Here is an 18,357-nt window from a genome sequence, read left to right on the forward strand (position 1 = left end):
ATGGTTAATTTGTTCAATTCCCTGTAGTCAATGCACATTCGAAGGCTTCCGTCCTTCTTTTTCACAAATAGTACAGGTGCACCCCACGGGGAATAACTGGGACGTATAAACCCCTTATCCAACAATTCCTGCAACTGGTTGGATAGTTCTTGCATCTCGGACGGTGCAAGTCTGTAAGGGGCCTTAGCAACAGGGCCAGCTTGTGGTAACAGATCGATTCTGAATTCGACCTGTCGGGTTGGCGGTAATCCAGGAAGTTCCTCTGGAAAAACTTGTGGAAATTCGCGCACCACGGGAATATCGTCCACCCGTTTTTCCTCAGAATCAGCGGCCGTCAGGCTCGCTAGATACGCCACACATCCCTGACGTATATATTTCAACACCTTGAGGTGGGATATAAATGGTATCATGGTGCCGGATTTTTCTCCCTGCACTAATACCTCCTCGTCATCCGACACCCGGATCTTGACGGTTTTCTTTTCACAGTTTATTTCTACCCTATTACGAGCCAACCAATCCATTCCCACTATCACGTCAAAACTACCCAATTCTACCGGTAATAAGTCAATCAGGAAGGATTGTTCGCTTAGAATAAAAGGGCAATTCCGAACAATCCGATTAACTATCATGGTTTTACCGTTAGCGACCTCTACGGTGTAGGGTTCTATGGTTTCACCAATAGGAAGGTTTGCTATCGAAAGGAAACTAACGGAGACAAAACTTCTATCGGCGCCTGTATCAAATAATACAGAAGCGTAATGATCAGAGACGAGGAAGGTACCTGTCACTACGCTGGGGTCCTGGCGCGCCTCGTTTGCTCCCATCACAAATGCCCGGCCACGCGCCGGATTGGACGCCGATGGCTGACCCGCGAGTTGTCTCCCGTTTCCTCCCTGATTCAGTTTCGGGCAGTTCCTTTTGAAGTGATCCGTGCTGCCGCATTCGTAGCAAGCACGGCTAGTGGTCACCATCTGGTTTCCTTGCGGGTTCTGCTGTCGGGCTGGTTGAGTTCTAAATGGTTGCGCCCGAATAGGTTGTGGTTGACGGTTCAGGTTGTTCAGATTTGTCTTACAATTTGGTGCGTAGTGTCCAACCCTGCCACACCGGTGGCACACCACCTCCTTGCACACACCACTATGGTGGTAACCACATTTCCCGCATTTAGGAAACGTTCCCCTCTGCGGTTCTTGTCTTCCGCCCGAACTAGTCATGGCATAGCTCTGGGCAGCGGGCCTAGCTCGTTTGTTTTGCTGCTTCTCTCGGATCCTATTGTCATACGTACCTCGCTTTCCCCCAGCCGACTCTCCCGTCGCCTTTATCGATCCGCTCCTTAAGAAATCATACGTGACAATACCAGCCTGTGTCACTGCACCCTCATACGTCTGGTGCCCTCCCGCGTTAACTATGCTCCTCACTACTGGAGTAAGTCCCCAAATATAACGTTCCACCCTTTTTGACTCTGGGGTGACCAACCACGGCACTAATCGTGACAGTTCATTAAACCGGTTGGTATATCCCAAGTGGTCCGCCCCATGCATCTCTAGGTTCCACAACTCATGTTCCAGTTTCTGCAATTCATTCTTTGGGCAGAAATGTTTCAAAACAAGATCCTTAAGCTCTGCCCAGGTCATGCGGTTTGTCGCCGCCTGACCTCGAGTCTGTACTATGGTGTTCCACCATGTCAAGGCATGGTCTGTGAACGTACAGGTGGCGTACTTGACGACACAATCCTCGGGACAGTTGCTGATATTTACCACTGATTCTATTTTCTCTAACCATTTCACTAACCCATTCGGTCCTTCCGACCCATTAAATTCTAAAGGCTTGCATAACATAAAATCCTTGATTGAACAACCCCTGGATGGTCCAGTGCGGTTGGTCTCTACAGAAGGGATAGGGCCATTACTGTCGGTAGCGACCACCGTAGGCGGTGCGTCATTACTAGGCATAGTGTTGTCATTCCTTGGAGGATTAGCATTTTGTTCCCCGTCATTATTTATGGGCGTTTGATTGCTCGGAGGGGTTGGATTGGTCGAGTTATTAATACTGGCGGCGATGCGCGATACTATATCCGGTATCGCCGCCTCCAACTGTTGAGCAATCAAACGGCTCACATCTACTTCCGATATTTTCGTGGATCGTTTCGGTGCCATTCTACACAATCATCAAAGAAATATATATAATCAATACCATCTCAAAATATAAAACACAATACATATTTCATTCATTAGTAAACATTGATTCATATTACACAAACATCCATTTACATACTTCCCAGTCATCATTACACAACTAAGTTTTAATACAAAGGGCCTATGTTGGTATCATCCTCGACATAACCCGCAATGGGTCAGTGCTTGAATGATACCCAAAAGTATCGATAATGATATGCCCTACAAGAGACCCCCTATGGGCCAGTGGTTGTACTATAACTAAACAAGATTCACTCCGTGTTAGTATCACCACTAACTACTTACACGGAGTATCAAAAAGCGGTTCAATATTCTACCATCCCAACACGTCTACACATGGTGGTAAACCAACCCCACCAACACCGCCACCAGCACCATCAGCATCGCCATCATAACCCGCATTCGGGTTTCCATCTGCTCGATCAACCAGTGGGAGTATGAGCACTCCCTTTTTAACTGGTTAATAGCATACTGGTGGTCCAGTATGCTGTCCCCGAGGTACGCCCGCCTCTGTACCCCCACGACCAGGGCGGCAGAGTGCTCGTTCACCTGCTCGGTGAGAACACGTAGCCAAGCCGCCAAGTCCCGCTCCTGCCTTGGCAGACCCCACACAGGTAGGGTTGCAGGCTCGGGTTGGGGGCGGGAAGACTCGCCCCGGTGGTATGTGGATCTGGGTGGGGTAACAGTGGGCGGGACATATGGGGCACTGATCCGCGCCGTGAGGCGAGGACCGCGCCTGAGGGGAATCGGGGCGGTCTGTGGTGCGGGCGGGGTAGGAGACCTGGTAACCCTAGCAGGGGAGGGTACACTAGCACTCCTAGCTGGGGTGGTCTGTCTAGAAGTACTATGACTAGCCTCCGAAGGCTCGGAGCTGGGTGCTACACTTGGGCTTCCAGAGGCCCCGGAACTAGCCTCTTCCGGGTCCTCTTCCGTCGACACACTAGGTGTTCTTGCCATTATACCTGCACACAAGTTAACAAACATATAGTCCTTTTCGTAGTGTAATTCATAATTAAATTAATCATGCACTTACTTATACAATTTTGCCACATAATATTATTATTATACATTTACACATATGTTGCCAATTTTACCTATTTAAGTCCCCCGTGACTTCCCCTGAATTCCCTCGTGCAGACAAGTCTGTTATTATGTTCCGGACCATAATATCCCACTTGTCCATCCAAGTTCATCCCGATCTCGTCACAATATATTATTAGTTGATATTCAGATCATATAATACTTGAGCTACTGGTTATATTTTAGGTATCTTTTTCAGACATCCTAATTCCTTATAACCAATGGCTCTGATACCAAGTTCTGTAACACCCCGTAACCGCAGCGGAAACGTACACGGGATGCAACAGACACATCTGATATCAACAGCATTGCTTATAAAGAAAATACCACTACATTAATTTATAACATATTACATCGTTGCGAGTTTCATTACTGTCTAGGTGTTACACACATATTTTACCGATAAGACATTAATAAATTCATTACAAAACAAAGAGCAGCAAGCTTCCAACAGGTAGCACAGATAGTTAAGCAAACATCAATCAATCCAACTTGGGCATACCTAGAAAACATGTAAAGAAAACGGGTCAACTACGAATAGTTGGTGAGTTTCACTAATTTAAATAAACACTGACAAATCATTTTAATAATCATTTATTAACAATATAATCATGCTGGGAACTTTGTTACCCCAGAACATTTCCAATATCTTTCTGGGAACTATGTTACCCCAGAACAATAAATACCCCTGGGAACTATGTTACCCCAGAACAATAACAACCCCTGGGAACTATGTTACCCCAGAACAACAATAACCCCTGGGAACTATGTTACCCCAGAATAATAATAACCCCTGGGAACTATGTTACCCCAGAACAACAATAACCCCTGGGAACCATGTTACCCCAGAATAATAATAACCCCTGGGAACTATGTTACCCCAGAATAATAATAACCCCTGGGAACTATGTTACCCCAGAACAACAATAACCCCTGGGAACTATGTTACCCCAGAACAATAATACATTATAAACATTTTATATATTCTATGCATCAGCCCATATATATATAAATGTACAAGTATTTCCATACGATCGGTATGTACTTAAATACTTTAAATAAGACATGTTTTCCGCCCCGGGAAAATATAATTAAAACAATTCATTAAAAGGGGCTCGTGAAAACTCACATTGTTGTGAGTTGGTGAGTAATATAAGGAACAGCTACGTGCCTGGATCTGTAATATAATATCTAGTCGTTACTATATAATTCCCATAACTTAAATACATAGCAATCGGTACATCTGGGAACATTGTTAACCCAGTACTGTACTCGATTCGGGGACAATGTTAACCCCGTGACACTTCTAAGGACTCAGATTGACATTACTTAGAGTTTGACAGTCAATTTAGTTAAGGTGATGAAATTATAGCTCGGTTTGACACCCCGTTTGGCCGCGGGGCCCGTTTCCGGTATTTCGGTGCCGGAAACGGTAAAATCGGGTAAAATTACCCAAATCATCCGAATTATTTTCGGATGATTTATTTTTACTTAATTTACTTAGATTTATGAAAATGGTCTATTTTAAAGTTTTTCGTGTACCAGTCAGCTCGCTTATGCGAACTTTGCCGGTTTACACGTTTTAAGCTTTAACTAATTGTTTTTATGTTCATTTTAGCACAAATAATTACCCGTTTAGTCTCGGGTCTTGAAATTTTGCTCAAAACTTATTTTGACAGAAAGTACATTTTATAAAATTTTCCAGATTTATTTTCCTATATTTGCATTTATTTACCTATTTTTAAATCTCATTAAAACACTAAAAATATCAAAAATACCAAAACACTTCAGAAAAATCCCAAATTTTTCTGGAATGATCCTTGTCATTCTCATAACTCTCTGGAATTTTTCCAGATTTATTTTCGTAAATTTACATATATTTATCTATTTTCAAATCTTATTAAAATACTAAATATGTCAAAAATACCAAAACACTTTAGAAAAATACCAAATTTTTCTGGGATGATCCTTGTCATCCTCATAACTTTCTGGAATTTTTCCAGATTTATTTTCGTAAATTTACATATATTTATCTATTTTCAAATCTTATTAAAATACTAAATATGTCAAAAATACCAAAACACTTTAGAAAAATACCAAATTTTTCTGGGATGATCCTTGTCATCCTCATAACTTTCTGGAATTTTTCCAGATTTTAAAACTCATTTTTCAAGCCCTTTTCACCCAAAACCGAGCTAGAAAGCCCTAGAACTCGTTTCACCGAAAAGCCTACTTAGACTTTTCCAACTGAGCTCAAATTTTGTGGGTGACTTTTATATGTGATAAAAAGCTTATCTTAAATTTTCCAGAATTTTTCATCATGTTTTGCTATTTTTCACTATTTTTGGCCAAAACCGAGCATTAAATTCACCAAATATTCATCTTTTATCCAAAAATTACCAAAAATTCACAGATCTCATATTTTCATGTGTAGATCATCTCTGTGAAATTTCGTGATCCGACTCTAAGTACACGAAAATCTGTCCAACTTTCTCATACACACGAAAACCGAACTATCTTGTGTTTTCTAGCTTTGGATCACAAGGATCTCGGTTTCTAGCCTTTGCTAGCCGCTAGATACAACACTTACAAGCACAACAACACCACACCAAGCAAACTATACCAACAATCAAGCCATTTCTTTCCTAGTGTCGGTTAGAACATCAAAACAACTATTTTGACCGTAAAAATTCATTCTAAACACTTTTAACTAATTACTTGGATCAAGATCCTTTGTATAACTTGTATACATCCCTTGATCGTGCAAGGATTGGTTCCATCTCGGGTTTTCACCCATATGTCACTTGGAACCCTTTTGTTTCTTGCAAAAATAACTCAAACTAAGTAAATAAAATCAAAGATTATGCAATATAACATGCTTATACCTTCCAATATCTTGGTTAATATGATGAAATTGGATGCAAACTTGAAAGATATGAGAGGGATTTGAGAGAAAATGGGAGAGTTGTTCTTGAGTGAATGGGTTGTAATAAAAAGAAAAGAAAAAATTGTGTGATATTATCAACTTGGCCGATCGGCCAAGTGAGAGGTTGGGGTGGGCCCCCACACTTCAATATTAACCACACACTCGGATTCCCGTAATCCGGATAATGTTGTGGATAATCTGGTTCAGTTCGTTTCTCGTTTAAACTCGTAGTTCGGCTTAAAACGAGCCTAAATTGGTTGTTTTTCGGGTTAAAATAAAATTTATATAAAACTGATTTAAAAACTTTAAAAAAACTTAACCCATGACATTAAAACATCATTTTATTAATAATTACGCATCTTTTTCGGCTTGATTGACCGTCTCTTGCTTGGTTTGGTGTTAAAGGTTTCGTTTAGCGTACCGACGTACCATTAAATCGAAATCCTTTTTCTGTGCTATAATTCACTTATCCCGAAGCATTAATACCTCGTAAATATCACTAAACATTATATACTTCGTCTATAATGTAATTCCCGATTCGTTCGGGTTTCAATAATCGTTCATTGGTTAATTGTAATTCCAATACGATTCACTATATAATTGAGTATAATTCATACTGTGAACCATATATATTCGTATAAACGTACTATAACTCATATAATCAGTATTAAATAACACGTAAATAGTATATTCCGGCTAGGGTATACCTGGAGTTGCCGGAATCGTTACAGTAATTGATATTATTTATTGATAAGTCTCTGTTTGATTAAGTTTTGGATCAAATTGGGATTAATTCGATGGATTAAGGAAGGACTCGATTAGATTTGTGTTTGTTAAGGTAATTGTGAACTTTGGTTGACTGGAATTGACGTTTGGATTGTGTTTGGATAGAATTTGGTTTGGATCAGGTTTTGGCAGAAACAGGGGATAGTTTTGGTGCAATTGGATTCGAGATATGTGTTAATTGGTTACGAGAATTGTTGATTTGGTTTCGCGTTGTGATGACGAGTATTTTGGTAACTTATTTGAGCGATTTGGTTGGATATTGAGTTTGTATGACAAATTCATGCTTCTGGGTTCGTGTTCTTCAATTTCCAGATTTCTGGAAATATTCATTTGAAGATTTGAAGATATGCAGATTCAAGTTTGATTCGTTAATTTCAGCATTAATTCGTTAACCCATTCAACTTGATTCGTTAACATATTTCACCAATTCTCTATGAGTTATAGTTGATTTGTTTAATCAATTCTCTATTCTGTCTGATTCGTGTGACACGTGTTCACCTTGGAAACTGTGTTATAACAACCTTTGCCACGTGGCATTTGGTGTCAGAGTTTGTTACAAACCGTTGTAACAACCTGATTCACTATAAGTTGATTCGTTATCAACTGTAGCTTGTTCGTTATCTAATTCGTTAAGTATCTCTTGGTGATTCGTTACAGAAAACTTTCTAATTCGCTAAGCTTATACTTAGTGATTCGTTTAGCCACTTCGTTATTTTGACTCATTAGTTGACCATCAGATTCGTTGCTTAATTCGTTACTTAATTTCAATTCTGATTCGTTACCTGATAAACCTCAACTTCGTTAAGGTTAATTCGTTGTTTACTGTTCACAGTTCGCTACAACTGCTCACAGTTCGCTACAACTGTTCACTGTTCGTTAAGTCTACTGTTTATCATTCGTTAATCTTATTTTTCAAAATTACCCCTTAAAATTTTCAAAACTTGTCAAAAATGGCTGGTATGTATGCATTAGCTTCTCAAAACATGTTGATGCAACAAATGTTACAACTGGATACCGAGATCGGTTCACATTTGAAATGTCCACGTTTGATGAAATTTAGCGATTTTGCTAAATGGGAACCTCGTTTCCGTGCTCATCTAGGTTCAGTTCACCCTGATTGTTCATACTGTTTGGATGAGGTTTACACCGTTCTAATGATTGGGGATGAGACTATTGGTTTTACACCTAAAGCTATCTCTCAATACTCGGTTGAAGAGAAGAAAGCATTAGAAATTGAGACAAAAGCTTATTCTACTCTTACTATGGCTTTACCTGAAAACATCTTTCACCAAGTAGGAAGTATTAAGATTTGTGCGTATTTATTTCAACATATTCGTATGAGAAGTATGGGAAACACCGCTGAAAGCAAAAAGGTTATGCTCAAGTTTCAATATAGAAACTTTAACCTACTAAAGGGTGAAACAGTTGAAGAGATGACAACACAATTTAATCATTTGATAGCCGAAATGGACAAGATGAAATTGGAGATATATGAATTTGACAAGATTCATACTATTAAAAGTGCTTTTCCAAGTTCTTATTCAACTTTCCTTATGGTGTTGAAAGAGAATAATTATTTTAGCAATGAGGATTTGACTGCATCTGAATTTCTACAAAAGATCGAGGCTCGAGAATATGATCTTAAATGTCAGAAGTATTCAAAAGATAATCAAGATCCTGCATTTTATGGTGGAAGCATGCCATTAAGTTCAACCATTTCACTTATCACTGCTTTTCTCACACAAACGGAAAGTGAAAATGCAACAACTATCTATAGTGATCCTCGTGCTTGTTTCTACACAGCTGGAAATACTAGTTCATCTGGAGGATCTGGAAGTTCATCATCATCAAATCAATTCTTATCACAATCAAATGTAAACATGAGAGAAGCTGAACAAAATTTTGCTTTCTTATCTGCTTTCATGACTTCGTATGAGAATTTGGTTAGTAGTAAAATTGCCACAAGTGATTTGACTGATGAAGACTATGATAAAATTGATCCTGATGATTTAGAACTGATGGACTTGAAGTGGAATATGGCTATGATAGTCAGGAAAGTGAAAAAGTTCATGAGAGAACTGGTAAAGATCTTCAATCTTTGAACAAGAAATTTGGGTTTGATAAATTAAAGGTTAAGTGTTACAATTGTCAAGATTTTGGTCATTTCGCCAAAGAATGTGATAAACCTAAAAAGGAGTATACCGGTCACAGAAAACAAGATCAAAGATCATCGGGAAAGAATGGTAATGATGCTGGAAAGTCTTCTGGAGGTAAACCTTCGTCTTCTGGACCTCAAGCAATGTTATCCAGCGTAGATGGAGATGACTGGTCACAAAGGTTATTATGTGGTAACAATCAAGCAAATCTTGCAATGTTTGGGTTTCCTGGGTACTTTCAAGATGTAGGTGGAAGTGAAATTTCTTCTGATGCTGATACTGAGTCAGAGTCTGATGATTCAAGTGAAAAACTTCCAACTACTTTCGCTTGTATGGCAAAGATCAGTGATTCAACCACTTCTGCTTGCATGGCTAAGCAAAATGAGGTTAGTAACTCTACATCTAACTTATCATGTGTTGATTTGAGACCAATAAGTCTAAGATAGATGCCTTGAAACTTCAAAATGATAATTTGCGAAAAGAGATTGTTTCATTAAAAGATAATTATAGGCAATCCTTGAACTCTCAAATGAATTCAAGAGAGAAAATTGAGGCATTAACTATAAACAATCATGACCTTAAGGCCGAGTTGTCAGTGAAAATGACCATCAATGATCAAAAATTTCAAGAAATCTTGAAACATAGATCAAAGATAACCGAGCTTGAAAATGAGGTTCTTGATATAAAGAACAAATTGGGCAAATTCAGAAAATCTTCCTTTTTGCTAAATGAAATAATTAAAGTATCTGGTAAGCAAAAAGATTCAAAGAAAGGAATAGGTTTTGTTGAGATTCCACCACCTTTTCATAATGATTACAAACCAAATCCTTTTGCCAGGCGAGAAGAGGATGTGATTGTTAAAGAATATGTGATTCTTGAAAATACAAAATCAGTTAAACCTGAATTTGTTAAAGCCCAACCTTTAATTCAGAAACCTCATGTTCAAAGCAACAAAATATTTGTTAAAATTGTTGACAAAGTTATCATTGAGGATGTGTTCGAACCTGAAATCATACACAAGAACAAGAACATTCCAAGTTCAAATCACATACTTTGTGAACCTCATGAATTTGAGGAGGTTGTGTATGGTTCGCACATAACCAAGGTGAAACAAGATACTCATGTCAATGTTAAACCAGTAAGGGCCAAGAAACTAGAAAAACCCAAAGTTTCTGATGAGGATTTTTTGCGTTTCATAAATCCAATTGTTTCAAAGCCATCTACTGGTAGAGTATTTAAGTTAAAGGGGATAGACACGATGTTCACAGAGAAAGACATTCCAATAAGTATCATTAAACCAGAACTTATTGAAAGTGTATTTCAAAATGAAACTTCCAAGATTCAAGATCTTGAACGTCGATATGCTCAAGCGAAAACATCAGCTCCATCTGATCCATTGACTAAAGCAAAGCAAATTTTAAAACAAGCTAAAAAAGTTCATTTTGTGAAGTCAACTAGGACAGATACGTTGAAATGTTTTTCAAACTGTTCTAATTTATATTTCTATTTGAAAAAGAAATCTGAATTATCTGATGATTTTGCTAAAAGCATGACAAAAAATGTGAGTCATCCTCTGTGTCACGTGTTCCGACTAATTCTCAACATCATCATGTTGACATGCGAAGTTGTTTCCTTTGCGGTCAACAAGGTCATGTAGTGAGAAATTGTGGCCAGAAGAACTATCAGAATCTTCATCCTTTTATCAAGGACCAATCCAAACCGGTTCATTTGGTAAAGGAGATTCTGAAACGACCTGTGTCATATGCTGATGATACTCCTATTATGTTCTCTAATGTGCATCCTCGAAAAGTTGTTCATGTGAATGAAACTCATGGTTCTGTTAAACCAAAGTTTATTCCAACCGAACCGTTATGAAAAACTGTTAAGTCAAATGTAGTTCAAGCTGCGTATCTAAGAAGAAAGTCTAAGAAACCTGTAACTTATTCTCAAGTTGCTGAACAACAATTGAATGCAACTAAGTTTAACTTTTCTCAAGATAACCAAAAGGTGCCCAAGACTGAGGCCTGGGCTGCCTTTTTGAACTAATCATTTTCGTTTGTGTGTAGGGTACATCCAAGACCATTTCAGGTAAAAACTAGATTACGGATAGTGGATGTTCTCGTCATATTATTGGAAATCTCGACCTCTTAACAAATGTAAGAAATATTCAAGGGGGTTATGTAGCATTCGCTGGGAATTCTGGGGGTATGATTACACAAGAAGGTAATGTTTCGAATGGGCATATTACATTTGAGAAGGTTAACTATTGTGATAAAGTGGACCATAATTTATTAAGTGTGTCGCAAATCTGTGATAAGCAATACACTATAGTATTTACAGATAAAGAGTGTCTGATTTTAAAACCGGGTTATGTGATTCCCGAGGATATGGTTGTCATGCGATCACCTCGATCAAATATTATTTATGTCTTGAATATGAGTTCTAAAGTATCAACATCAATCGAAACATGTTTTGTCTCGAAAGCTACCGAGAAAGATTCTATTCCATGGCATCGTAGAATGGGTCACATTCATGTTCGAAAGATGAACTACCTGATGGCAAATGACCTAGTTGAGGGTGTGTAGTTAAAGAATTTTAACTTATCCGATCACTGTGGTTCTTGCAAAAAGGGCAAACAAAAGAAGAAGTCACATCCATCTAAGTTATTAAATTCCATTGATACTCTACTTGAGCAACTTCATATGGATCTATTCGGTCCAGTGAATCGTGTGAGTATTTCTGGAGATTGGTATTGTCTAGTAGTTACTGATGATTATTCACGATACTCACGGGTCTTGTTTATGAGTTCGAAAGATCAAACACCGGTTCTCGTTCAAAACTTAATCACTAAGATCGAATCACTATACAAACAAAAAGTGAGGAGAATTCGAAGTGACAATGGTACTGAATTTAAAAATACTGTATTGGATTTCTTTTGTTTACAAAAGGGAATTCATCGAGAATACAGTGCCCCATATGTACCACAACAAAACGGTGTTGCTGAACGAAAGAATAGAACGTTGATTGAAGCTACTAGAACTATGCTTGCTGATTCAAAGCTTCCTATCCATTTTTGGAATGAGGCGGTGAATACTGCGTGTTATACACTCAATCGAGTTCTAACTGTTAAAAGACTCAAGAAGACCAGCTATGAGTTGTTGAATAATCGTAAACCTTATTTAAAGTACCTGGAACCGTTTGGGTATCCTTGTACTATGTTGAAAACGGATGTGGGAAAGTTCGATGAAAAAGCCATTGAAGGGTATTTCTTGGGTTATGCTTCTCCTAAGAAACGAGTATTTAATTTTACGTCTGGTTGTGTTGAAGAATGGTACCATGTGGACTGCCAAAAGTACGCTACTCCTTCTCAAGGGAAAGGTCCCGACTGGATGTTTGACTATGATGGCTTATTTAATTCATTTACTCCAACGACTGATCATCCAAATGAAGATTTAGTTTGTGCTTATTTTTAAGAAAATTTGGAAATTCCAAGGTTTGCAAGTTCTAATGATGTTGAAGTTTCAATCGATGCTCCAACAGACGAACCTGATAATGAATCTCCTGTTTTTTTTATAATGCTTCTACTTCATCTGATGATACTACAGTTGTGGATCAAGTTATTGAACTTGATAGTGATGTTTCATCTCATGAATTGGGTGAACATTACACTAATTTATTTGAAAATGTTGTTGTTTCTGAGAATCCTACCCTTAGGATTCATAATTACCATCCATAAGAAAACATTATTGGAGAACTTGATGTGGGAGTTCAAACACGTCATCAAGTTGCTTCATCTGGTGAAAATAATGTCTTATGTGCTTATGCTGACTTACACTCATCTGGGATTGTGAATCTTGCTAAATTCACTTGTTTTCTATCCCAAGTTGAGCCAACGACTCCTCGTATGGCACTTCAAGATCCTTCCTGGGTAGAAGCCATGCAAGAAGAATTGCAGCAATTTGCACATTTAGGTGTTTGGGATCTTATTGATAAACCTGCTCGAGTTAAGAAGGCAATTCCAACTAAGTGGGTATATAAGTGTAAGAAAGACGATCATGGGGTAATTATGAGAAACAAGGCACGTTTAGTGGTGCAAGGTTTTCATCAGTAAGAGGGTATTGATTACACTTAAGTATATGCTCCAGTTGCAAGATTAGAGTCGATTCGAATCTTTCTGGCGTATGCTGCATACAAGAACATTAAAGTATATCAAATAGATGTCAAAAGTGCTTTTCTCAATGGTGAACTTCATGAGAAAGTGTTTGTTTTACAGCCTCTGGGTTTTGAAGACCCTGATTTACCTGACCGTGTTTACCGATTAAACAAGGTATTATATGGTCTACATCAAGTCTACCATAGCGGGATATCAATTCTTAGGAAGCCGGCTTGTCTCCTGGCAGTGTAAGAAGCAGACAACGGTCTCCACTTCAACCGCCGAAGCTGAGTATGTTGCAGCCTCGAGTTGCTGTTCTCAGGTTTTGTTGATACAACAACATCTTCCCGACTACTGTTTGAAGTTTCTTACTACTCCCATCTTAATTGATAATTCTGCTACTATTAGTATCCCCAATAATCCCGTACAACATTCTAAAAAAACATATCGAAATTCGATATCATTTTATACCGGATTGTTATGAAAAGAAATTAATTGACCTTGAGAAAGTACATACTGATTTTAAGAAAGCCGATCTATTTACCAAAGCCTTTGATAAAATGTGTTTTCAATTTTTGCTTGGCTTAAATGGATTGAAGACCCTCGTTAATATCCTGAAACAAAGATGATTATCTGTCTTTTCTGTTAATTTTGATTTATCATTTTATTTTGTTTTTAGGTTTTCGGGGGTGAAACATAAAAAATACAAAAATATTGTGCGTTTCGTTTGTATAGATAAAAACCAAAAACATTAGAAAATTTTGAAAAAACAAAAATACTGTGATCTTTCTTGAATTTAATTTGAAAAATCAAAAAGATTGTGTTTTCAGTTTGTACAGAAAATTTTGAAAAAATCAAAAAGAATGTGAATTTCCTGTTTATAAAGAAAAATCTGAAAAAACAAAAAGATTGTGTTTTAGTTTGTAAAGAGAAAAACCAAAAAGATTTTTGCTTACGTTAGCTGAAAGTTATGTCAATTACTTCTATTTGAAAGACATATACTTGTATATGTTTGATCCTGATAATTTCTTGTAAATCTTCGGGATAGCCATTTACCTGATAATGGAAAGTATTTGGGGTGTTCGTGAAGCTTTCTATTTTAGTTTTAGCTGAAAATTATGTCAGATATTTAAGTTTGTGGAGCATGCTTGCATGTTTTGGTCCTGTTATCTACTTGGAAATGGATAGGATAGCCATTAATTTATGAACTTAAATTAACTGGGGCGATTAAATTTGTTTATGCTCCTCAAAATTTTGAGTTTTTTAAGCAAAAAGAGAAAATGATAGTACATTGACTATTTGACCCCAAATCTAGAAAGAAATAAGCTTAAAAGACTGAGTGCTTAATCATTGGTGCATTGATAGGTCTTAAACAAGCTGTTAAAGTAAAGTAAGTGATATAAACCTAAAGAAAAGCCAAATTGAAAGAGATGTTAGTCACTAGCAAAAGTCTCGGTAAGGATGGCAGAAATGTAATAACCAGTCATACTCAAGCCTTATTGTTGCTGATCTCCCAAAAATATAATAAAGCAAATAACAAGCGTTAGGATTCTGGACACTGTGAGTCTTTATGCAGCTTAATCATCTGGGTATTCATAAACATGAATATTTCATTCGCTTTTAGAGAAATCCCATAGTCATTAAACTTGATCACTGCTGGACTTTGTACAATCCAAATTACTGACTTGATGAAAATCCGTTGTTAGTCATACAATTGTTCCTCCCTTGCGCGCGTCTCAATACCAATAAGAAACGGACCCCAGGGGATACAATGTATGTAAGCTGACAGATGGACTCTTGCATACTCACTCACAATAAAGGAAACTTGATGCATTGCTCAAATATTCTAAAAGTTTCAAATTTTGATCAATACTATAACGGTTTAAGTCAAGTTGGCGTGATTTGGTAAAAATCAAAATAAGCTTGAACCAAGATTAGGGGCTGATAGTTTCTGATATTCTGTGCGCTAATTGAACATTAAAACATCTCACAAAAATACTTGAAAGCTTGTTATAAGATTTAAGTGGACAACAATATCAATGACCGACTTGACGCCAGTCATAATAGTGCTGAAATATAAAACTGTGACGGAAACACATTTTAGTTAATATGATTCTCTGCTCAAACTCAACAAAAATACAAAAATATGTACTGGTTTTGAAAAATTATAGAAAAACACAAAAAGAATGTCTACTTTTTCCTAGTTCGGATATTTCTGTAAATACATTATTTAATTTTTTACAAAATACCAAAAATATTTTATATTTCTTTTTACATATTATTTAAGTTGTATTTTTAAAATTATGTTTCAAAAACGTGAAACGGTTTAAGTTATTCGATTATCAAGATAAAGGTTCTCGATAATTCATTTAAGTCATTTAAGTTATTTAAATAATCAATTTAATTTATTTTTTTTATTTTTATTTATTCAATTCATTTATTTATTTATTTGATTTATTTATTTTATTTGAATTCATTTAATTTAAAAGATAAAATCAAATAATGTTTAATTTGTTAATTATGGATAACGAATTAGGTGTTTTTCTTTTTAACTAGTTCGTTCACCTAATTCGCTTCCGCACTCTGTAACGAAACACTTCTAGTTCGTTATGCATATTTAACGAATCAAGACACGAATCAAGCCTCATTCGTTATTCTGCGCGTTCAAGTCAAATAACGAATTAGCTGATTCGTTATTTAAAATTTCAAACGAATTAGATCTGATTCGTGCATTGGGAAACGTGTAAGAACAGAGTATATAGGACGGCGTGTATACGAACCGTCCTATACTATTCATCTTTCTTCCTTACACTTAACGTTACCCGGCTCAAATTTTTCATAATTTTTCGATCATCGAAATTTGGACTTTTGCATATACCAGTGTGTTGCTAAGGTATAGATGATCACTTCTTTATGATTTTCGTCAAAACTGTTACAGCTTTAATAGGCTAATTATGTGATTTTGATATAAGGGTTTTACGGCTTTTGAAACTCTGCATAATCAGAGTCATACTTGGTAGTCTTTAATTAGAGTTTGATTCTAGATTGCCGGGTCAATTGATTGTTCGTTGTTTCGAGTGTTTCTGCTCTGTTAAAACCCCTAATAACCTAACTTATTTCATGTTGTTGAACCTCAAATCAACACCATTTGCTTCGTATTGTGTTTCCGAGATCGTTATGAATGCCGATTCGGTTATTCAATGATGATTATGGAATAATCGAACCTGGATTCAGCATGTTGACTTTCAGTGTTCTTATTTAATTTTGACTTTGACCAGGAGAGTCAAAGATTAAGTCTAAGTTTAACCTTTCGTTACCCTTAGCGAATTAGAACTTCTTCGTGTCCAATTCGTTAAGGATTCAGACGAATTAGTTCAGCGAATCACTTATTTAACGAATCAGATTTGGATTTGTCAATTTGACACGAACTATAAGTTAGTTCGTTATCTTTCATAGTTAATTTGCTTTTTCTTCTTCGTTAAATTATTTACTTGATAGCGAATCAATTGATTCGTTATATTTCTTTAACGATTCAGATTGATGTTTTAACGAATGACATTTCAATATTAATTTATTTAATTAATGTAACTAAGTATTGTAATTAATAAATTATTCCAAAGGTCTAAACGCGTCTATACATCGATTACACACGACATTTAAAATTAACTACACCGTCTATTGATATATATATATATATAAGTGCTTAATGTATATTAACTTTTCACATTACTTATATTTGCCTATATCTATTCAGTATAATGGCCGATCAAATGGATCAAGACCCACCCGTTGCTCCCCAAGAACAAGAACAACCTCAAGAACAAGCTGAAGTACAGTTGCTACCATATGATAAGAAGCACAACATATGTGCTTATGTTGATTCAGATTTTTCTGACGTAGCAATGTTTGGGGATGTATTGGCATTTTTACAACGTTCGGTGATACACTATGCGATAACTGTTCGACCTATTGTTTATCTAAGCATTATTTGGCAGTTCTGTAATACTGCTGAGTTTGTTGATGTCGAGAATCACATTCGAGCCACAATCAATCAAACTCCTATAACTGTGGATGTTGAAGTGATTAGAATGGTGCTTCGGTTTGGAGACAATGATGATAACCCAAGTGAGTTTGATAAGAAGTTAATGAAGGGCTTGTTTACATGTGTATGTTATGGTAGGGATATTGAAGATTCCATGTTTAAAAAGAATGGACTGTGCCCACCTTACAAGTATCTTTTACACTTACTGATTCACTGTTTGGGTGGCCGTCAGGGTGGATTTGATTAATGTCGTATCAGTTTGCAATGGCATTTGTGGCCCTTATTCTCAATAAAACATTCAACTACTCAGAAATGGTTTTCGATCATTTGAAAGAACAAGTTCAGCAAACGGCCCAGAAGAAGAAATTCTTAATGTATCCCCGATTCCTGCAATTGATAATTCAAGACTTGATTCCAAACTTGGTGATTGATCAAACATTAGTGGATGATGTTCTTGACTTAGAACACATGAAGGCCGAAACTGTATGTAGAATGACAATCTATCATAAGGAGAGGCCACGGGACAAAAGGATGATTGGTCACATTATTAACACTAATTATGAATGTCCTCCCGAGGATTGTTGGATCCATGATTACTCGGATTCCGAGCGTGGGGAGGAGAAGGTGGGAACGATGGAGATGATGATGGTGATGATGGTGGAGATGGTGATCATGGTGGTGCTGGTGATGCAGCTCTTCAAGAACAACAAGCTGCAGTTGATGCCGCGTTAGCTGCCACAATTGCAGCTAAATGTGAACGGAAAAGAAAGGATAAAGCACCAGCTTCTGAAGTTCCAGCCAAGAGACGTGTATCAGCTGGATCTGGTGTAATCATTGGTGTTCCACCACCTCGTACAACCATGTCTCAACGCCCGGTAGTGCCGCTTACTACTAGCACTCCGGCGCTCACCTTGACAACGACAATGGTTTCTCATGAGAGGCTTGGTATGATTCCACAAATGGCGTTAGCCGAAATACCAATGCCTTCTGCTACACCTTCCATTGTTCCTCCAACACCGTCC

Source organism: Bidens hawaiensis, unplaced genomic scaffold (genome assembly GCF_021521415.1).
Source record: "Bidens hawaiensis isolate Kalapana, Puna unplaced genomic scaffold, B.hawaiensis_p1.1 tig00001717_1, whole genome shotgun sequence".
Classification (NCBI taxonomy): domain Eukaryota; kingdom Viridiplantae; phylum Streptophyta; class Magnoliopsida; order Asterales; family Asteraceae; genus Bidens; species Bidens hawaiensis.